Source organism: Sarcophilus harrisii, chromosome 3 (assembly GCF_902635505.1).
Source record: "Sarcophilus harrisii chromosome 3, mSarHar1.11, whole genome shotgun sequence".
In the NCBI taxonomy this organism is placed as follows: Eukaryota; Metazoa; Chordata; class Mammalia; order Dasyuromorphia; family Dasyuridae; genus Sarcophilus; species Sarcophilus harrisii.
The window spans coordinates 122,914,532-122,939,790 of record NC_045428.1 but is presented as its reverse complement, the minus strand read 5'-3'; positions in this window follow the sequence as shown (position 1 = coordinate 122,939,790).

Below are 25,259 nucleotides of genomic sequence, written 5' to 3'. Positions count from 1 at the left end.
TCCCAAAATCTTGAGTCTTTTTACTTGTCAAAGACAAGGTTTCAATGTTTATTTGCTGCCATAAATTCTATATCTATTCTTTTCCACTGATTTAACTTTTTATTTCTTAGCCAATTTCAGAGAGTTTTGATAATTATGGCCTTAAGATTGGGTATTGCTAAACCTCCTTCTTTTACTTTTTTTTTAATTCTTTTTTTTTATCCATTACATTACATTCATTCTTGGTTTTTTTGGTTCTATATATATTGTCATTATTTTTTTTAATTCAGTAAATATTTTTCATAATTTAATTGGGATAGCACTGAATGTGTAGTTAGTTTAGGTAAAATTGTCATTTGTATTATATTGTCCCTGCATAACTATGAACAAGTAATGTTTCCCCAGTTATTTAAATCTGGTTTTATTTATTTAAACAGTTTTTTTTTTGCTTTGTTTAATACAGTTCCCGGGTGTGCTTCGGCAGGTATATTCCCAGGAATTTTATGCTTTCTGAGATTATTTTACATGGGGTATCTCTTGCTAACTCTTCTTGCAGGGTTTTATTAATTATATAAAAATAATGTAATTATAATGATATAAGATCAATATTGATTTTCTTCATATCCTACTTTGCTATAATTATTGTTTCATCTAACATTTTACTAGAATCTTTTGAGATTTTCAAACTCTGCTTTATATTGTCTTCAAAAGGAGAGAATTTAATTATCTCATTCCCTATTCCTATTCCTTTTATATCTTTTTAATCTCTTATTTCTATTGCTAGAATTTCTAATACAATCCTGAATAATATTGGTGACAGTGAGCATTCTTGTTTCATACCAGATTTTATTGGGAAGGCTTCTAGCTTATCTCCTTTATAAATAATGCTTGCTAATAGTTTAAGAAATATGTTTTTTTATCAATTTAAGGAAAAATCTATTGATGTCTATACTTTCAAGTGTTTTAATAGAGATGAGTGTTGTACTTTATCAAAAGTTTTTTTGCATCTATTGATATAATCAAAATATTTCAAAAATCAATATTTTATTATTGATATAATCAATTATGTTATTGGTTCTATATAAAGCCATCCCAAGGGAGAAACTTGTTTTTGCCTTTGAAGTCTTATTGCCTAACACAGTGCTTAATACATAGTAGGAACTCAATAAATACTTTTTCAATTGTGTTGAGGCTATTCAAATGTTCATATCCATTGATTCAGAGATTCCATTACCTGCACTATAGCTATATATTACCAACAATGACTACAATAATGTAAATAAAGAAGTCAGCATCAAGAGGAAATAAAATTAATTAGGTCAAATAGGATTGTCAATGTAATTCCTCTAATTCCTAATTTAAAGATACATCTCTCCTTCTTATACTACCATGGGGAAGAAATAGACATTGAGGAGTTATTTGCTGCACTATCTAAACAAGTCTATTAAGAACTAGTGTCAAAATAAAATGTATTAAATAAATATTTACATATGCAGGAAAAGATCTCCTATGTCACATTGGAGCACCACTTTGCATAATTGCTCTGTTCCTGCTTCTCATGCATCATCAAGACACTACAGAGGCTCACAACTATGCTAGTACTCTGAACAAGGTAATTGCTAATGATAACAGCTGCAATTTAATCCTTACTTAGCAGCAGGATAGCCATTTAGACTAAAGCATATATAGATGCAGCTCCAAAGCTGACTCTCGGGATTTTTCCAGTCTGAGTTTTCAGAAAGCAAAATTTCTGGTACAGAGGATCAAATGTTTTGTCAAATAAATAAAGATGCTATATAAGTAAAATAGCCAGTTGCCTGTAGCTAAGGACAAGGCTTCAGGAAATAACACTAGTCCACACAAATTTTATATCTATTGTTGTTCAGTTATCTCTGACTCTTCGTGACCCTGTATGGGGTTTTCTTGGCAAAGATACTGGAGTGGTTTGCCATTTCCTTCTCCAATGGATTAAGGCAAAAAGTAGCTTGTCCATGGTTTAACAGTTAGTGAGCTTCTGAGGTCACATTTGAACTCAGGTCTTCCTGACTCCAGATCCAATGCTGTAGGTCTCTCTAGCTCCCTCATTATATTTATGCTTATATCAATAATTAAACTGTCTTTGTCTCCTTTTTTATTAACAAAATAAAGAATGCTACTGACCCTCCACCATTTCCAAAGGATTTTTTATTCAACTTAAGGCTATATTCATATATTTTTTCTTTTGAAAAAAATTATTTTCCAAATTGTGAGCTCTACAGGATAGTCTCTGAATATCATATGATATCTGACTTGTGTTTGTTTAGATGAGAAAGAAGATAGCTGATTATCAGTATCTACATGTCTATATTTCAGTATATGAGTGTATATAAATACATATATAAATCACTGCACTGATGTCACAATAACAATGCTTATCTGCTAAAAGGACTTGATCTAACAAGGCAGAACCATTATTTATAGAATCATAGGATCTCACAGCTGGAAGGAAACAATCTCTAATGGTGCAAGAATTTTCTCTACAGCATCTCCATGTCCTTCAAATGATTATAAAGCGAGCTCGAGGCTCTTTATCATTCTGGTGATCCTTTCCTTAACACTCTCCAGTATCATTTATATCTTTCTTTAAAATGTGGAATCAAGAATTGAACACAAGACTTCAGAAGTGGTATGACCAGGAGAAATTTAAGAGGAATCAAAAGCTGCTTGGTCCTGGACAACATGCTTCCAAAGCCTAAGATTGCATTAATGTTTTAATATAAAATATTTAGCTTGCAGTTCACTAAGCTCCACATGTTTTTTTTAAAGACAAACAGTATTTAGCCATGATTCCACCATCTTATATTGTGAAAATTATTTTTTGAACTTCAGTAAAAAACTTTATATTACCCTCTATACTATTAACATTTGATCTCTTTCCTTTAGATCAATTCTCTCAAAATGTTGCCTTCTTCATATAACTCTTTCCAAAGGTACATACATCAATCAAAATTTCAAGCCAAAAATAATTGCACCAAATAAACAACATTGAGGCATGTTTCCATCATGGATTTTTTTGTATTTCTCTACCTCCTTGTTAACAGACTTCTTATCCCAGAAATATCTCTACCCAGAGACCTGTTCTCCCCTTCAACGAATCCTAGTCCCAGAAATCATTTCATGAAGGATTGTAGACATGCTTGGATCACTCTTGGCTCAAGTGATTGTTTGGACTTTCCCACCTCCTTGACAGAAGTCCCTCTCTTTTTTCCCCTCTTCAGTTCCTCTTTATGTGTTATCTTCCCCCATTACAATGAATTCTCTGACTACATTTCTTTTTTAATAGCTTTTTATTTTCAAAATACATGCAAAGATAATTTTCAACATTCACCCTTGCAAAACCTTGTGTTCCAAATTTCCATTTCCCCCACCTCCTCCTTTAGACAGGAAGTAATCCAATATATGTTAAACATGTATTATTTCCACATATTTCCACAATTATTATGATGCACAAGAAAAATATCAAAAAGGGAAAAAATGAGAAAGAAAACAAAAATCAAGCAAAAAACAACAAAAAAGATACAACTACTATGTTGGGATGCATATTCAGTCCCCATAGTCCATAGTTCTCATCATTACAAGCCTATTGGAATTGACCTGAATCACCTCATTGTTGAAAAGAACCATGGATATGGGTCCATTAGACTTGATCATCGCTTAATCTTGTTGCCATGTACAATGATTTCTTGGTTCTATTCACATCAGTTCATGTAAGCTTGACTATATTTCTAGTTTGTTTCTGTTTTTATTCCACAGTATTTAATGTAGTGGATGAATGTTTTATCTATGTATGTAGCTAAAAGAGCACAACAAAGAATAATTTCTGCAAGTTAACCCCGAAAGAAAAAAACCCAGTAGAATCAAAGTCACACTATTGTCCCCCCTGTTTTCCCTTTCTATCCCAACTTCAGACAAAGGATGAGGACTGCTTACAAAGAGCTGAGAGTTAAGGATGCTGCACCGGAAACTGAGTAAAATTAGAGAAAGAAGAAGGGTCTTATGCTAAAGACCAGTGTAACATAGCTAAATTAGGCTGGGAACTCTGTATCGAGAGCTGAGGGCTCTATCTTATCATTTTCATATTTATGCTTATAATTGCCATCCTTTTACCAGAGAGATGGTTTCAAGGACTGAGGCTCTACATTGCAATATCTCCAGAAGCTGTTGAAACAAGAGAAGTTTGGAAATAACAGCTGGCATAGTATGTTTTTTCAGCCTTCCATAATGGAAGTCAACTCTCAGAAGCAATCATCACTCACTTAGCAAACATTTATATGCTGAGGGATACAAATACAAAGAGTAAAATAATCTATTCTCAAGAAACTCAGTTGATTTCATTCCTCTTTTTTCCCTAAGAAAAAGAGGAAGGAAAAATTTTAAATTAAAAAAATTAATTTAAATATATTTTATGTAGGGGAAAACAAACTACAATCATAACTATGAAAATGAATGAGATTGAAATTCCATAAAACAGTGGAACATAGAAGGATGGAATAGGAAGCAATAATAAGGAATTCATTATTTGCAATAAGACATAAAGAACCATAGAGAATTAAGAAAGGAGCAAAATTGAATTTATTATTCATTAGTTAAATCCAAAAAATTGGGATTAGCATTCATTAACTCAGATATCTAAGCAGCTCATTGGATAGAATTCAGGCCCTAGAGTCAGGAAGACCTGAGTTCAAATCTGGCTTCAGACATTTACTGGCTGTGTGACCCTGGGTAAGTCACTTAACCCTTTTGGTCTCAATTTCCTCATCTGTAAAATGAGCTGGAAAAGGAAATGGCAAACCACTACAGTATCATTACCAAGGAAATGCCCAAACAGAATCAAGACAAGATCAAATCAGACTTGATCAAAATGATATTTCAGATGAGGCAACAACAACAACAAAAAAAAACAACAATAGATGGAGTTAATGGAACTAAGCAGAGAAAATATGTAAAGGGATAATTGATAATAATACTTTCAACTTTGAATGGATGCATACTGCAAAGCATATTATCTAATTATTTAAAAAATGAATTAAGATTAAAACTGTCTAAACAATAAAACAATAATTAATAGAAAATCTTGTATGCCTCTTGCATGTCTCAAAAGTTCGATGATCCTAACAAAAGTAAAACAAGAAAGAATTTAAGAATTTGAAGTAAATATTCATGAGGTGGGAAAGGGAATAAATGTAATATTATTCGTTGGAAAAGTTGAGAGCTCCATAACTGTGGAATATTGTGTGCATTTTCAGATTTTTAATGACTCTTGATGATGATAAAAGATAGAAATAATAATAAAAAACAAAAATACAATAGTCTAGGATTTATATAATGCTTAACATAAAACAGTATTGTACATATGTTAATCTCATTTGATTCTCAAAATAATCTTATGAGATAAATACTATCATCCTGATTTTTAACTAATTTTTCTCTTTCTCTTTTCCTTTTTTATGGGAAAATGATAAAAAATTGCAATGAGGACTGCTTGTAATGATTAATAAATAGAAAATTAGATCAATACAATTTAAAAGATAAGCAAGATAGCAAAACAATCAAATCCAATATTTCACAAATCCAAAACCACAAACCAATAGAAGAATTCCCTTTTAAAAAGAACTATTGGCAAAATGGAAAAACTCTTATTTTGCAGAGATTAGGTTTAGAATTAATCTTATACTATAGACAAAAATATGCTTTCAATGGGAAAGTGACATTAACATAAAAGTTTGTTATTTAAAATAAGATAAAATAGAAACAAATGAAAGGCGTGTCTTGCAGATCCAGCATTTTTCTTTTCTCTTTTCTTTAGTTTCTCCAGGAAAAAGAGAAAGGAAAATTAGTTTCTCTCCCTGCACTCTATCACTTACTGAAAAACAAAAAAACCCTTGTGACAGATATACATAATCAAGAGAAATGAATTGCTTCATTGAGTAAATAGAACAATATCAATATTTCAATATGCCCTAAGTCTACCTGAGTAAGTGGCACTGTGTTTAGAGAAATGAGCCTTGAGTCAAGAACACCTCAGTTCAAATCCCACCTCACATCTCATTATATTTTCTTTATTAACTTTTCATCATTCCATTATGGCAATTTATTTTTATAATATATAATATTTTCTTTTTACTAAATATATGTTAAAAAAATTTTAAAGTTTTGAGTTTCATATTTTATCCATTCCTCTCTTCCTTCCTCCCTGAAGTAGAAAAACAATCAAATGTAAATGATACATGTGCAATCATGTAAAATGTTTCATATTAGTCATTTTGAATAAGAAAAGGCAATTTTTTTAAAAAATGAAAGAACAAAAGTGAAAAATAACATGCTCCAATCTGTATTCAGATAATGTCAGTTCTTCACTGGAGGCAGATTCATTATTAGTCCTTTAGGATTATTGTATTGCTGAGAATATCTAAGTCATTCACAATACTTTATTGTACAATATTGCTATCACTGTGTACAACATTTTCCTAGTTCTACTCACTTCACTTTGCATCACTTCATGTAAGTCTTTCCAGGTTTTTCTGAAATCATCCTGTTTGTCATTTCTTATAGAACAATAATATTCCACAATCATATACCACAGCTTGTTTAGCCATTTCCTAACTAATGGACATCCATTCAATTTCCAATTTTTAGCCACTACAAAACTAGTGCTATAAATATTTGTTGTATAAAAAGATGCTTTTTTCCTTTTTATGTCTTTGGGACCACCTCAGATACTTATTAGCTGTGTAATATTGGGCAGGTGAACAGCCTGTCTTCCTCATTTTCCTCAACTGTGAAACAGGGTAATAGCACCTATCAACCACTTCTCAGGTTGTTGTAAGGATCAAATAAGATCATATTTGGAAAACATTTAGCACAATGCCTGAAGCATGAGTCTTTGTGACTTTAGACCCAATACTCTAGCCACTGAACTACCTAAATGCCTCAATACAATCCTATCCACTCATAATTTTCAAAAGATATAAAACAAATCTTATTCCATCCCTAATTACCAGAGGAAAAAGAATTATGATATGACACCTCTAACATTTTATTAGATAATATCAATTGTTCATGATATCTATTGGAAATAATATGATCAAACCCATAACATACTACAATTGACAAATATCAATTGAGTCCTATCTATATAGATACTCATTTTTCTCAATCAAGGTAAAAAAAAAACAGCACAGTTGGGGCTCATACCGATTAAACTCCCAAAGATTTTTTTTTTTACAACTAACTAATAAATCCCTGAAAATAGAGGGATATAATGGAAATGTTGATGATAATATCATAAGTATAAGCCTGCCTCTGAAGAATTTCCAAAATTTCCAGTTCATAAAAAGTTTAATGTTTCAATTGAGACTTACACCAAACTTCAAATAGTAATAGCACACTACAAATTATTGTAAGCATTTCACATAAAAGAACCAATTTGCTCACAGCATCCATGCCTGGGAACTTCTTTGTCCCAGAAGTGAAAGCAAGTGAAAGGTAGCAAATAGCCCACATCCTGTGAAAAACACATTTGTGTCCAGCAGGCTTATATTAGATTTGGACTACAACCAACACTATACTCCTTCCTGCAAACATTTTAATATTGTAAAATAAATAATTTCATTTGCAAGCATGACTCCATGGTAAAATTAGTTTTATTTTTGATAAATTCATTTCCATAGGAGAATACTAATTTTTATACTCATATTTCCTGTGTCCTCTCAGCCAATCTTCTGAACAAATTATCATTCCACAATTGTTACTTCATTCAATAATATTTCTAAAACTGAACATACTTTTGTATATATGTAGTAATGTACATACATGTATCTTCATGTTTTTTTCATGTTGTAAAATATCTTCACAATTATATGGAGCTCCCCAATTTACAAATAAGAAGGCTTCAGAAAAATGATACAATTTGCCCAGGGTTACAAAGAATTAGTTCATAGAAATATCAAACTTAGATTTTAAGACCTACTCATCATTAATCCTATGCTCTTTCCATGATTTTTGACCTACTCAGAGAACTAGACTACTCAGTCTTTTGACTTCTCTATTCACTATTGAGATTTCAACTCAACTGAATTTGAAACTGCTAAATGATATTATCCTATCCAATCTAACACATATCTATTAACTGCCTAATTTTAGAGAGTGAGACAGATAGGAAGACAGACAGAAAAAGAGAGAGAGAGAGAGAGAGAGAGAGAGAGAGAGAGAGAGAGAGAGACATATGTATATGTTCTGGGGCTAGAAATACAAATGAAATATAAAATAAAGCCTCTGTCCTCCAGATACTATTACAAGGAAATTCATGTGTTCCCTTCAAATAGGAATAATAAAAATAATATTTAATATGTGTTTCCTGCCATAAAATTTGTAAAGTGCTTTACAATTATTATTTCTTCAATTCTCACAACACTGTGACGTAGATATTTTTATTATCTCCATTTTGTAGATTAAAAAACTGAAGTAACAATGTTAAGTATCTTGTTTAGTGTCAAGCTACTAGGCTAACAGTATCTAACTAGTGAGTATCTAATAACTAGTTAGTAGGTATCTGAGGAAGAGTTTGAATTTAATTAAGGTTTCTTGACCCCAGGTTCAGTGCTCACTGTTCATTAGGCCACATACCTGCCTGGAGCCAGGAAACAAACCAGAGATTTCACAGTGTCAATTTACATTTCTTTCAGTAATAAAACTGTTGTTCTTCTCAATGCTCTTCTTTTTAGATAATTAATATAATAACAAAATCATCGATTCTTCAAAGATTGCCTGAATGATTCTTCTCTTCTTTTCTTACAATTAACTTTTGGCCATCTTTCTACTATAAGCAAAAAAAGAAAAAGAAAGAAAGAAAAAGAAAAGAAAAAATAGGATATAAAAAAATTTTTAAACCATCATTTTGCTAATACAAGCTTTAAAAATGGCCAATATAATACAACTAAATTAGAAAAACATTCAAAAATTCATTTTAGCCCTTTATTTTATTTGGTTGTAGAATTCCCTTGGAAGACAATAAAGCATCCTGATTTACTGATGTGGCAAAGGCTAAGAAGATAACAGCCTGAAGGGAAGATACTACAGCCAGGAAATGCAATCCAGTTGTCACTATCAGGCAATGGTAATCTACTGGCTAATGACCCTGAACCATAAGACATCATTGGATTTCAAGGAAACTTTGAAATCTTTAGAAGAGAAAGTCCAGGCTACAGATAAATCAAGAAATCTAATCTGCTGCAGGATCACTCCTAAATTGCATCCTAAATTTCATGGGGATCTATCTGGCTATAGGCAGATTATGAATATATTGGAGGGGGCCTACCTTTTCAGAGTAGAAATCAGTGCCCCATAATGAAACTTTTTGAGTGGTTCAAGGTTGAAATAAATCTCCTATTTCTTCCAAAATTTGTACTATAATCCTCTAAAACTTGAGATCATCCCTATAGTTAATAGTTATTTTGGCATATAAAGTGAGTATATATATATATATATATATATATATATATATATATATATATATAATATCGAGCAATTGCAAAAATACTCTCTGGCCTGGACTATGCTGAAATGATTCTATAATGTAAATCCTTTTATTATTGCATCATTTACCAGCAATAAAAATTAACAAAATCTTTACCTTAAATATCTTTTATTCTTACAACTCTGAAATCTGTATGAGTCAACAATGAAATATTTCGGCCCAATGCAGATACCAACAACGGAACTTCAATCTAGTTAATCAAATATTGGCTAATTAAATATCATTCTCCATTCTCTTCCCAGCTATAATAAAGATTTGTATGAGAGATTTGAACTAAAATAGGTTGTGGAAATGATCTATATACAATCTCCTTGTTCCTCTACCATGATTGCTCCTATATATCAGAGGTTATTGTGAAGATCGGGTGGTATCTTTGATCCAGCAGTATTTCTACTGGGCTTATATCCCAAAGAGATCTTAAAGGAGGAAAAAGGATCCACATGTGCAAAAATGTTTGTGGCAGAGCTTTTTGTAGTGCAAGAAATTAGAAAGTTAATGGATACTCATCAACTGCAGAATGACTGAATGAATTATAGCATATGAATGTTATGGAATATTATTGTTCTGTAAGAAATGACCAACAGGATTATTTCAGAGAGTCCTGGAGAAACTTACATGAACTGATGCTGAGTGAAATGAGAAGAACTAGGAGATCATTGTACAAGACAACAGCAAGATTATACGATGATCAATTCTGATGGACGTGGCTCTTCTCAACAATGAGATGATTCAGGCCAGTTCCAATGATCTTGCAATGATGAGAGCCATTATCAACCAGAGAGAGAACTGTGGGAACTGAGTGTGAATCCCAACATAACATTCTCACTCTTTTTGTTGTTCACTTGCATTTTGGTTTTTTTATTCATTTTCTTTCCTTTTTGATTTGCTTTTTCTTATGCAAGAAGATAAATGTAAACATACGTATGTTTACATATATTGGATTTAACATATTTTTACATGTAAAAAAAGATCAAATGGTATAATATTTTATGTAAATTCTTGGAGAAATCTAAAAGCACAATATAAATTTTAGCTGTTATCTATCATTAGTATTACTACATTGATAAGGATTTAATATATGCAAGACATTGTATTAGGGAAGAAACAATCCCTAATTTTAGTGGAGAAAGAATAGCCAATGTTGAAATATTGCCCAGCACTTCAAGAGTTAAGCTACTGTGGAAACAAGGTAATGCCAAAACTGTCCACTAAAAGGTAGCCAAGAATCAGAAGCAAGTGTAACCAAGGTGATGATGGCCTTATTTCAGGTGTCTTGTCAAGCCAAGGATAAAATTAAGTGGTCTAGAAAAAACTCAAATTGAAATTGGCTTTATGGAAACCAAAAGATGAAGCAAGGAATAAATGCAAATCAAGAAGACTCAACACTATTAAGGTCACAGAGGAAAGAATTGTGTAGGTGAAAGTCACAAGCCAGAAGATCAAAGCTAGGCTAGTAATATAGGTATTTACCTGAGGGGAAGAGAAGGTTGGTAATGAATTCTGTGAAAGTTGATTTAGCAGAGTCAAGGTTATAGGGTATTAATTATATCAGAAATCTTACTACTTTACTTCAATATTGCCTTTTTTATCTTCATTCTGTTTTACAGCATCCCTATGCAAAAGAGATTGAGGGGTCCTTTACCCACGATAACAAGTAAAACCAGACCAAAAGCAAAAGGATTTGGAAGTGTGTTACTTCCTGAGATTTATCATTCAAGATGAAAAGTATAGTAACTTGGCAAATGAATATTGTTGATTTCCTATCCCATCTATCTCTTTTATTAAATCTCCTTCTTATTTAATCAGGGATTTGTATTCAGGAGTTATGAATATCCCCATTAGCACTGGACTTTTAAGAGGCAGTGTAGGTACAGTATAAAAATCTCATTTTGGAATTGACATCTGGGTTCTGGTCCAGGATTCATCGCCTACTAGACAAATCATTTAAACTTTTGGTGTCTCAAATACTTCACAGGTAAAAAACAAGATACTGCTACTTATATTATTAACTTCAAAGGTAATGTCCCCCCCCTAGAAAATGCTTTGTAACACTTTAAGTATTATAAAAATGCAAGTTGCCAGGCAGAGTCAAGATAGTAGCGTAAAGGCAGGAACTCGCTCAACCTTTCAACCAAGCCACTCCAAATTCCTTTTAAAAAGTGACTAAAAAAATTCTAGAGCGATGGAACACTCAAAAAGACAGAGTGGAACATTTTTCAGCCAAAAGCAACTTAGAAGGTCAGCAGAAAAGTCTGTGATACTAGGGTAGGAGTCCAGTGTGCAGTCCTGATGCAGGCCACAACCCCAACATCAGTGAGAAGGGGCCTCTGAATCAGCAGCAGTGCTGGAGGCTTCTGGATGGTAAAATAGAAATTGAAAAAAATCCACCCATCACCTCCCAAAAGAGATCCCCAAAGAAAAACTCCCAGGAATGTTATAGCCAAATTCCAGAATTCCCAGGTTCAGGAGAAAATATTGCAAGCATCCAGAAAGAAACAATACAAGTGTAATGAGGCCATAGTCAGGATTACATAAGATTTAGCAGCTTCTATATTAAAGGAGCAGAGGCCTTAGAATATATTCGGGAAAGCAATAGAGCTAGGATTACAACCAAGAATCGCCTACCCAGCAAAACTGAGTATAATCCTTCAGAGGAAAAGGTGGTCATTCAATGAAATAGAGGATTTTCAAGCATTTGTGATGAAAAGACAACAGCTGAATGGAAAATTTGATTTTCAAATACAGAACTCTGGAGAAGCATAAAGAAGTAATCAGGAAAGTGATATCATAAGGAGCATAATAAGGTTTATCTGTTTATATTCCTATATGGGAGGATGATACTTGTAATTCATTAGAACTTTCTCATTATAATGGCAATTAGAAGGAATATATATAGACAGAGGACACAGGTGTAAAATGAATATGAGGGGATAGGGTTTTTTTAAATGATGAAATTAAGGGGTGAGAGAAGAATGTACTGGGAGAAAGAACAAGGAAGAAGTGGATATGATTTGCCATAAAAAAGAGGCAAGAAAAAGCTTTTGCAGTAGAGGGGAAGAGGAGAAGGAGAAGGGGAGTGAATGAATTTCTCAAAGAGGAAATAACATGCATACTAAATAAGGATATAGAAATCTATCTTACCCTGCAAGAAGGAGAGGAATGGGATATGAGTGGCGGAGAATGAGAAAAGAAAAAGCATTTCGAGGGAGGGAGTGGTCAGTACCAAAATATTTTTGAGGAGGAATAGGGTGAAATGTAAGAGAGAACAAATGGGAGAGGGAGGAATTCAATTAACAATAGTAATTATAAAATTGGAAAAAAAATTTGAAGCAAGTTTCTCTGATAAGGTCTCATCTCTCAAACATAAAAGAAACTGAGTCAAAGTTATCAAAAATAATAATAATAAACCATGCCCCAATTGATAAATGATCAAAAGATATGAGCTGTGCCCAAAGGGCTATAAATTCATGCATATCTTTTGACCTAATAACACCACTACTAGGCATGAATATCAAAAGAGATTCAGGAAAAAAAAGGAAAATTATCCATCTGTACAAAAAGTATTCATAACAGCTCTCTTCTCAAGCCAAAAACAAATGGAAATTGAGGGGATAGGATACCCATCAATTGGTACGTGGTTCAATAAATTATGATATATATTTGTGATAGAATATTGTTCTATGGGAAATGATGAGCAAGATGCTCTCGGGGGGGGAAAAAAGCGGGAAAGTCCTTCATGAACTCAAGAAAAGTGAAATATACTGTTATACAAAGTAATAGCAATGCTCTGGTCTTCTGTAAATGACTTTGTTATTGTCAGGAGTATAATCAGCCATAACTACTCTGAAGGACTTATGATGAAAAACCCTATGTGTATCCAGAAAAGGAAATGATTGTGTCTGAATACAGATGGAAGCATTCTCTCTTTTTTTCTCTCTCTCTCTTTCTAACTTATTTTTTTTATTTATTTTCATTAGGGTGGAATATCTGTTTTCTTTCCCAACTTGACTTTTATGGAAACGTTTTGCATAACTTCACATGTGGTTTTTTAATTGTGGGTGGGGATAAGGGAGAAAACCTGAAATTCTACAATTTTAAACACAAATGTAAAAAAAAAAGTTTTGAATATAACTAGGGGAAAATATTAAATAAATTAATAAGAGAAAAAAGTGGGAGATAATTCATATAGTGTTGCATGTATTGTCACAAGTGATCAAAGTGTCAGTTTTACTTAACTTTTTTTTTCTTTCTTAATCTTAGTTACAAAGGAAGGTTCAGTGAATAGAAGAATGGGAAGATCATACTTACAAAAGCTTGTAATCTAACAACAAAAGGTATCAATAAAACAAAATGAAAGAAAACTTACAGAAAAAATTCAAGTTGCTATTTATATTATGATGCAAATGTATTAGGTATTCAATTCATTTCATATACTCTTAGAAGTAAACTATTCAATTATTGTTCTGTAAGAAATGACCAACAAGATGATTTCAGAAAGGCCTGGAGAGACTTACACGAACTGATGCTGAGTGAAATGAGCAGGACCAGGAGATCATTATATACTTCAACAACAATACTATATGATGACCAGTTCTGATGGACCTGGCCATCCTCAGCAATGAGATCAACCAAATCATTTCCAATGGAGCAGTAATGAACTGAATCAGCTACACCCAGAGAAAGAATTCTGGGAGATGACTAAAAACCATTACATTGAATTCCCAATCCCTATATTTATGCCCACCTGCATTTTTTATTTCCTTCACAAGCTAATTGTACAATATTTCAGAGTCTGATTCTTTTTGTACAGCAAAATAACGGTTTGGTCATGTATACTTATTGTGTATCTAATTTATATTTAAATATATTTAACATCTATTGGTCATCCTGCCATCTGGGGGAGGGGGTGGGGGGTAAGAGGTGAAAAATTGGAACAAGAGGTTTGACAATTGTTAATGCCGTAAAGTTACCCATGCATACAACCTGTAAATAGAAGGCTATTAAATAAATTTAAAAAAAAAAAAAGAAGTAAACTATTCAGAAACAAGAGGTTGAACCTTTCAAATATAGACAATTTTTGTGATAGAAAGAACAGAAATGGGGGAAAATGTGACAGAAAATAAGAGAGAAGACAGTGGTCTTGTTTGTATATGGGTCTACTTTACATATGAGCAATATGAGCACTTGAGTGAAAATAGAAACTAAGATTTGAAACAAATAGATATATAGATATAGATATGTGACAGAAATGGGGATTTTGGTTTATCACCGTCATATGGAGGTTAGTCTTCTCAAAGACAAGATACTGCTTTAGATTAATTAGATAGCCAAGTTTAAAGTTCAAGGAATAATTGAATCCTGAATATAAATTTCAGGAAAAAAGCCCTCGTTACTTCTCTTCTAGCTATACTAATAGAATATGAAAAAGAAATATGAAATTCTAAAAAATATCAACAATCAAACTCTGTTGTAATACTAGTTTGTAGAGGAAGGGAATCAATCCAATTAAATTTTATAAATATTTCTTAGGTATTAAATCAAAGGAAACCTCAAATCCTAGAGTTTAGAAATCTAATCTAGAGAGCAGAGAGGAATTGCTTCAAATCTATCCATGGTTCCTCCCCTTACCTCACTCTATGAAAATTTTTGCCTTATTTTGTTGGAACCTAGGACTTCCATATAATTTCCTGGCTGTTTTCATGCTATCCTGCTATGCAAGAAACTCACCTTAAATTTGTCTTGTTTGTTCAATTGAATATAGTTTTTTTTAAATAACCAAAGAAAAGTTAATTAATAGACTGATCGTGCCTTGAAAAAAATTAGAAATCCAACAAATAATCCCAAAATAAGCAAAAAAAAAAAAAAAAAAAAAAAAAAAAAAAGACATGCTGAAAATTACAGAAACATGATTTGGAAACTAAGACAACTAACCAACAAGAAACCAACAAGAACATTAAAAGCTAGTTTAAAAGGGAAACTGAAACAGATAAGCCTTTAGTTTTAAATTTAAAATTTAAAAGAATAGGACAAAAAATCAAAATTCAAACCAATAAGATAAAACCCAAACAAAACCAAAAGAAATTTTTAAAATTATCATATCCCACTATATACAGTTATCTGTATTCCCAAACTGAAAAAGAAATGATTACTTCCCAAAAAATTAATATCTAAGCTAGCAGAATATTAAATCAAAATTTTAATAATATTATCTAAATAATGGAAATAGAATTAACTACACAAGAAGTACCAAAATCAAAAGAAATAAAGCAAAACAAAAGCCTAGTGCTGATGATTTATAGAAGAAATCTCTCAAACTTTTATATTAATCTATGTCGTAAATCAGGAAAGAATAAAACAAAGAATTATAGGGGTGAAATATCATCACAAAAAATTTTAATTCATTTCAAAAAGTCTATATCAAAGAAATCCATTTCATTCTGATCAAGGTGGATTTATATCAGAGAAAGAGGAAAAAGGGAAGTAGGGAGAAAGGAAAGGAGAAGGGGAAAGAGAGGGAAAGAAGAGAGGGAAGGAGTGAGGAAGGTAAAGAGAGAGAAAGGGAGAAAAAGAAGGTTTTACTACACACCAAGCAAATTAACAATAACAAAAAATGCAAACAGTTAATGCTAGATAGATTGGATGGATCCTAAAGCCCTATTGGTGAAGCTGTAAATAAGTACAACCATTACAATAAAAAAATAATAATAATGTAAATTCAGAGGTTCAAATGTTCATACTCTTTGGCCTAGAGATTCATCTGATAAGCATATATTCCAAGGAGCTTACTGACAAAAGAAAGGTTTCATATACACCAAAATATTAAAATAGTAGTTTTTTATAGTAGCAAAGAATTGGCAACAAGTAGATGTCCATCAATTAGGAAATGGCTAAACAAATTATGGTATATGAATTTAAAGAAATACTGTTGTTCTATAAAAAAAAAAATGACAAACACAACAAAGATAGAAAAGTATGGAAAGATTAATATGAAACGATACAAAGTGAAGTAAGCAAAGCCATGGGGAAATTTTATACATACACACTTATTACAGCAATGTAAGTGGAAAAAAAAAAAACAACTACTATAAAATAACTGAAACTGAATGTTATGAAATGTTTGTTTAAAGAAAAAAGAAAAGAAACAAGCTTGGCCCGAAAGAAGGGATATGAAATGTAATCTCACACTGCTTTGCAGAATTTAATGGCAGAGGATCTATAGGAAATAAGACATTTCATATAATGTCAGATTTCTCAATAAATTAGTAGGATTTAGGATTGGTTTTATGTTTTAATGATATGTTTATACATATTAATACATTACAGCATATTACAATTACAATATCATAATTACAAATATATTACAAATTAAATGAACAATATATATTTAATTCATATAATATGTACAATGTAATATAATACATATAATTATATTTCATGAGGTACAATACAATTGCATGAATTGTCATTATATCTAAAACATATTACAAATATTTACAGATTAACCCATAAAAGGTCTATTATAACAAAATAAAACAACTATGCAAAGTAATATTATAGTAATCCCATCTGCAAGCATTATAACATTCTACATCTAGAGCATGAACCTTCCAAAAGCATTATTTTTAATGTTATTTTAATCAATAGAAGACTTTTTTTTTCTTTCCTTCCTAACATCACCACCAACCACCACCTCACTGAAAAGAGAAAGGGAAGGGAAAAACAAATTCTTTGTAACAAATATTTATATAAACAAATTTCTTCATTGTTGTGCATATAAAAATATATGTCTTCTAAACTCTAAATCTATCATTTCTCTGTCAGAATACATAAATAGTATAGCTCATCATAGATCCTTTGGAATTATGGATGATTATTGCTTTACTTAGAATTCTTACAGCTTTCAATATTGTTTGTCTTTACAAATTCTTGTAATTACATAAATTGTTCTCCTAATTCTTCTCATTTCATTCTTCATCAGTTTATAAATCCCAAATCATTCATTTTGCAAAATTGATTTTATAATATGAATTGTTCTTTTGTTCTGCTTATTTCTCTCTGCATCAGTTGATTTAAATCTTTCTCTTTAAAATAATTTATTTCCTCATTTCTTATAGCATAATTAATAATATATCATCACATTCATTCACCACAACTTATCACTATATTCCTCACTAAATAAGCATTCCATTAGTGTCCAGTTTTTTTGACATGACAAAAAGAATTTCTATAAACACTTTTCTACATGTGAGATCTTTTTATATTTCTTTGATAGGTTTTGTTGATTTTTTCTCCTTTTACCTGGTATTATTATATTTAAATTCTTTTTTTTATAAGGAATGACTCTCTTGGGGGAAAGAAGGGAACAATTATAGAAAGAAATACAATATAAAAGAAAAGATCAATAAAAAATTGTTTTTTTAAAAAATGCAACATCCTTCAGAGTAAATGCTATCTTACTTATATTCTTCCCAAATGCTTAGGATAATACTTGGCACATAAATATTAATCAATATTCTATCCATTGCTCTTCCTAATCTATTTATCTATTCTCAATTATAGATAAATAAATAAATCCAATCTAAGTTACTAAGAGTTCTTTTTGTGGTAGCAAAAGATTTGATATTACAGGGATCTTCCTCAAGAGGATAAAAAATACATCTAATCTAATCTAGATTCTACATAGATTAAATAATAAAAGTGGATATATGATCATAAAGGTAATAAATAAGGAAGACAGATGATTAATAAAGTTATTTTCATGCTGCTTTTAACACCCTGCACTTTTGACTTTTCCTTTAAATTGTTGATTGAGGCAATTTAAAACATCTGATAGGCTTTTGTTTCCTTTCTGTGTGTTTTTTATTTTAAATACAAACACGAGAAATTATACCCAATAATGAAATGGATAACAAAAGCAGCAATGATATCCCAAATGATTTTGCAAAACAGAGGAGCATACTGATTAAGATTATAGGAAAAAAAAAACTTTTTTCTTAATTTGATGAAATGAATCCAACTTTCAGATTAATTTTATCAAAAAAGAATAATTCAAAAAACCTAGGATCTATAATAATTATCTATTATATTGAGCCTCCTGCAGTTTTTGAAATTGTGTACATATATTTTAAGACCTGTACAAAATGGAACATGCAGCAGTCATAATCACAGTAATGTACAAGCTTAGTGGTGGTGCAAGCAAGGAATACCCCTAAAGAAAGGCCTCAGACTCAAATAAATAAAGATTATGTCATAAATGGAATGGTTGAAGAAATGGGGCTATTTAACCAAGAGAAGAGAAGACTTGGAGTGATATGATAGCTGCCTTCAAATATTAGAAGTGCTTTCATGTGGAAAAGCAATTATACTTACTCTGCTTAGAAGAAAATTTTGGCTCAACATAAGGAAAAACTTCTTAACAATTTGAATTATCCAAATGTAAAATGGGCTGCCTCAGGAGGTATTGGGTTGCTCATCACTAAAAGTCTTCAAAGGTTCTAGGATCATTTGTCAGGGAGATTGTATGGGGGCAGTTTGGACTAGATAACTTCTGAGATTCCATTCAAGTCTGAAATTCTCTCTTTGTATGCTACTCCATGAATTTATAAAACTAGAGCTAAACACTAGTGGTGAGGCTCCATACCTTTTTATACCTTTACTTTCCTTCAATCTGCCCCCACTAATCAAAAAGTATGCCTTTATGCCAGCTAGTTTGTTTCCCCATTCCTTAAAGTAGAGGGAAATCATTTTACTTGCATTTACTTAGATTTAATACAAATAGGAAATAATCTTCCCATTTTAATTTAGGAGATATTAAACTCATGAAATAATTTTTTTAATTAAAAAAAAAAAAGACAGTCTCTTCTTGGGCTAGCCAAACCAAAGACAACATTTAGTCAAGGTAAAAGAATTTATCTAATGAATACATATTAAGTGTCTACTAGGTATGAGTGCTGAGATATGAAAATGAAAATGATCTAACCTTTACCCACAAAGCACTTCTAATCTAATAGCAGAGATAATATATGTATTTAAGTAATTATGATAGAAGAAAAGTATTTAAAAGTTTATGAATTCTGATGAAAAACACCAAACAGGAAATTTCTAAGCAATTCTTTTGTATCCCAAAAGATGACTCTCAAAACAGAATTTATTAAATCTAGGTTCTTGTATGGGATCTTTTTGCTTTTTTTCTTTCTTTTCTGGCGGTTCAGGCATCCAAAAAGTTGAAGGAAAGAGAGACAGAACTGGTACAACTCTTCTTAACCCAAATTAATGTTCCAGTCATTTAATCTGGTTTACACTATCCAAAACAGGTTATCTCCTATCATAAAAAGCTTTATAATCCATCTGGCACTATAGTTCCCATCATTTTTTTAATGTCTTAGTGGAGAAATAAAAATCAGACTTGCTGTAAGCATTCAAATTCATGCATATGCCGCTCTGTGAGTACAGATATGAGCATGTATATAGAGAAAGGTTTTCTTCATAATTTAGAGCAGCATAAAATTGTAGAGCAAAGCAATACATGAGGACTAATTTTAAAAAAAAGAAAAAAACTTGGCTTATGCTCTCTTGCTATGGATCTAATGTTTTACCTCTGAGAATAGAACATATTAACAGCCCTAAAGTCAAAAAGACAGGATATTTTTTAACAAGAGCCTCCCCTTCGCCAAACATCCAGAGTTTGTCTCCAAGGACTTTAAAAGAAAGGAAAGAATGAAGAACCGGAAACCATAAAGCATGCATTATGGCTATCATCTAATTACTGAATGAATAGCACAGTTGTTTTGTCTGATTGCACTAAGCTAGTTATCCACTGCTAGCTTCATTGACAAAAAGGGAATCTACACAAATTATAGGGAAATTCAAGCACTAAAGGAATGTTTTGGTTCAGGGGTTTGCAATGACTATTGGCTTTGGTTTCTGGCAAAGTTTGTCTTTGCCATATGAACTCGGCTGGGCTGGGTCAGCCTAAAGCTTTCCAAAAAGCCTGAGAAGAGGACAGACTTCCTTGTCATCTGTATCCCATAAATAAATTAAAGTGATGTTCTCCAGCTAGTGTTTGTTTCTTGGCAGGCTAATCTGCAATCAGAAAAAGAAAAGCCTTTCATTTGTGGACTCCAGCTAAAGGAAGGAAGCTTTTGTATGTGGATTCACCGGAGACCAAAATATTAAAAAGTGGAAGAGGAAAACCATATGTTGCTGTTCTCTTAAGTAAGCAGCTCAAAAGTGTTGGTTAAAGAAATGTTCTAATTCCTGATGCTGAGGAATAAGTGTTTTACTATAAGTAGAAGGTACTTTCATTGTAGGATTCATACCTCTATACACTGTACTGTTTTGTCACATTTCAAATATTTGTTCTAGATTAACTAGTCCTTCTAAACCATAGATTTAATCATAGATCATGACTATGATGATCACTTTAATGTCTTAAAGAAACCCCAAATTGCCAAATGACCACTTCTGGAATGCTTCTTTACATTGCATTCTGAAAACATACAGAGAAAATGAAAAATGAAGAGCAATAGATTGCTTTCAAATATTCCTGGCACCCTAAGGTATGGGATAAAAGTAGAAAAGGGTCATCATTTTAAAGAAGTCAAAAATAAAGAAAATGTATAGTTTTAGGTTCCTCCTATGGAATCCATGGGAAAAGACATATACTTCAGCCTCTTGTTGAAGGGAATGTGTGACCAGAGATTCCTATTTGATCCTTGTGATATAGGGAGAGAGGAGAGAGTTATTCCAAAGATATTAAATAATTGAAATAGGTTGAGCCACCAACTTCATAAGGAATGAGGAAAGATGGCTTCCAGTCTCTTTCAATTTTATTTTGTTTTATTTTATTTTGTTTTTTGATTGGGACATAGCCAGCATCAGCTTTCCTCGAACTTCCCATTAGAGAATGAATAGATGTTTCTTTTCTCCACCTCCCCAACAGCAATTATAGAAGTTATAAGCACATGGACTTGAGACCATGTACTTTTCTAGCTAAGCTTGAGTGTCTAAAGCTTAAATCCCAAGCTGTTTCTTTTTGTTTTGCATTTCTTTTTCCTAGGCATAAATGACCAAATAGTGATACTGAGAGGTAGACATTTTCAGCATTGGCAGTTACTTCATGAGCTCACAAGCTCATGACAAGGAGTCATTAAATTGGGTGCTGTTTACCCAACAAACAAGAGATGCTTTCTGCAACCATATCCTTGTCAAAAGAAAAGTTGATCTACCACCAGAAGAATGAGCCATGCAAGTCTCACTACCCAGAAGACACTATCTTGTGCTATTCCTTAGAAAGGATAGAGTTAGATGAAATCTCAGAGAAATCTGTTTAACCGTCCTACAAGTTTCCTTAAATTCTTTCCCTACTCCTAAGAGTATATAAAAGAAATACCAGATTCATGTTTCATGTTTTAAGGCATCATCAATATTGCTTAAGGGTCTTTTGTGTATTTTTTAAGAATTCCTCTCATGATAGAAAAAAAAGTGAACAATTGTCTTATATATAATATTTGCTCTTTGCACTGTAGAAATTCTCTTTTCTATGTAAATGGTCTTCATAGCAAAATTGGGATGTTTTACAACAAAGCTATATCTAGAAGGGTCCTGCCCATCCCTCATATTGAAGACTCTAGACATGAGCACCTAGATAGATGTTCCTTAAGACAGGAAGAGTTGAGTTCAAATATGAACTCAGAAACTTATTTGCTATGTGATCTTGAACAAATCACTTACTCTTTGCCTCATTTTTCCCAACTGAAAAAAATGGACTGCTGTACTATTTCCCCAAAAAATAGACAGAGTAAGCATATTAGATAAAAACTTTTTATGACTACTGTTAAATAATATTCAACTGAACATGAACATATATAGCTTTGTGGGTAATGTGATGATTTAGATGTTGGGATACTAGAAGTCAAAAAGATTCTTCCTAATTCTGCCTCTCTTGATCCTACAAACTTCCGCAAATTAGTTTCTTTGGGTTTATATTTCTACAAATAGGAATCAGCTATCACCCCTCTTCCACATCTCATTTTCTGATTGTAAGGATAAATAAGATATCCACCCTCCTCCTTGTAGGGAGATTACAATAAAGCCTTATAATATATCAGGGTGTATAACCTTGCTCTATTTTGCCCACAAATTATCTGGGGTCAGCAATGCTCAAAATCACATTTGACTCTTTTAAGTAATAATAGGAACTTAAAATAAATAAATGTGTCTCTACCTTTGTTGATTCACATCATTAATATTCAAGTGTTTCCTATATTTCTAAAAACTACCTTTGGGAGGAAAGTGTAAGGCATTCATGTTCCTCCCTATGAACTTTCACTGCTCTTTAAAACATAGAGCCCCTATTAGTGTGCCTTATTCAGACCTTCTCTACTTAGTCATTAAACCAGTTTAGTAACATTCAACTAATTCCTCTTCAGCTTATTATGGATATCTCTCCTTCTTCCTTTGTATCTGAGGAAAAATCTAATAGACACACTATACTTACTTGCTAATGGAAAAAATTATAAGACTTGTTCGGTTCTTCATCCAATTCTCATACACACAAATACATGATAACATTGGCTTTCAAAGGATAATATAATATTATCTGACCTTTCTAGAGTAACTTGTAAATGTGATTAAGTCAAGTAACATCCAAAAAAGAGGCATAAAACACTACAAAGGAGATTCGTCTCTAGTTTCTCTGGGATCAATAAGTAAAGTTACAAATATATACATTTTTTGGCTTTCATCTACAATTCAAATCTTGCCTCAAACAATTGCTATATGAACCTAAATTTTCTCATTTATAAAATGAAATTATTGTGCTTCTTCCTGTTTGTTTTCAAAAGATGGCTAATGTACAAATATGTTTTGCGTGACTTCAGGTATAGAAAGGATAACGTGTTTCTTGTCTTTTCAATGGGTGAGATTGGATGAAAAGAGGGAGACAATTTGGAACTGAAAATAAAAATAAAATTGAAAAAGCAGGAAAAAAATTAAATTTAAAAAATGAGGATATTGGACTAGTCAGTCTCTGAAGATCATTCTAGTTCCAAATATATGATCTTACTAATATAGAGACTTCCCAGTGAGGAAATGTTCTATAATGGAAATCAGTAATTATTCTATAATGTATTTTCCGAGAATTGCCCAGATCATTTAAAGGTTAAGTGACTTGCCCCAAATTATATAGTCATTACATTTAAGACACAGGCATGCTTCCTTGCTAGCATGTCACATTGAATCTCATAAACATGCATATATTCATATATATTCAGTTTGATTCAACAAAACATTTGCTGAATGCTCACTTTGCAAGGACGTGTTTTAGGCACTGGGGAGGTAGATAGATAGATAGATAAATATACCTTTTTTTTTTAATGACAGCTAAATTACACAGTGGATGGAGTACCAGTCTGAAGTCAGGAAGAATCTTCTTCCTCAGTTAAAATCTGACTTCAGATATTTATTAACTGTATAACTGGAGGCAAGTCACTTAAAAAAAATCTCTGTTTGCCTCAGTTTCCTCATCTGTAAAATGAGCAGAAGGAGTAAATGGCAAACCACTTCAATAGTTTTGCTAAGAAAATCCAAATGAGGTCACAAAAAGTTGGACATCTAAGGGCACAGCAACTGATGATGGAAGGTCAATTTTTGAGGGCTCAATCTAGTAGACATAATATAACATAGTACCTTAAAGACACATTCCACCAACATTATCCTAAATGCCTCTTCTCTCCAAGAGTTTCCTGGCCCTGGCTTAGCTACTCAAATGACTCTGGTGGTATGATTGACTACCAACAAGCACTCAAACAAAAATTTGAAGTAAATGTGACAATTGTCTACCAACAACTGTTTCAAGCCATTGGCAGCTGTGTGTTTCTTCCTCTTTAAGGCCAGGCTTATATTTGATTCCAGGGGAAAATGCAAAAGTAGGCTCAAGGAACTTTTTCTTTTCTTTAAAACTTAGAAGGATAGACCTTTCCTAAGAGGGTACCAAACTATATATATATATATATATATATATATATATATATATATATATATACATATATATATATATGAAAATGCTTTGGAGATCTTTTTACAGAACTGTTATATAAAGCCAAGATATTATTAGGTTTTACTAAACGCTTTCGTTCATCAGAATTCTTTGTTGTTAGTAATGAAAAGTTTATTTGCTCTGAAGGAAATTTTTTATAGCTGGAAACAGTCTCAAAAGGGGGTTTCTCAGCTTTGTTTTTTATCCTGATACCCGATGCAAATTATACTTGTGTTCAGGCTGTTAGAATAAAATTGGACTGGAAATTAATGCAAAATTACTATTTAATGTATTTAATGTATTATATGTATAGATTAAATCAAGGAGTAGCCAGAGGGTCTCAAGATCATACTCTGGTTTTCATCCCTGACTGTTGTAATATAAGCCATTTCTATTTTGTCATTTTCAGCCTGGGGCTGAATCTTCAGGCCCTCAAAAATTGACCTTCTATCATCAGTTGCTGTGCCCTTAGCAGTCTATCAATTTGTTATTGCTTTCCCATCTGGACAGTATTCCCTCAAGTTTTGCTTCAGGATTTCCTTCTGTTTGATATGCTTGTGACTAAGCAGCTGACTTCTCCAGTTCTTAAAAGTATCCTGAGGGCTTCCTGACATCCACAGGGTTCTATTAACACAGTCATAATTTTCACACAGGTGTCCAAGTTCTATG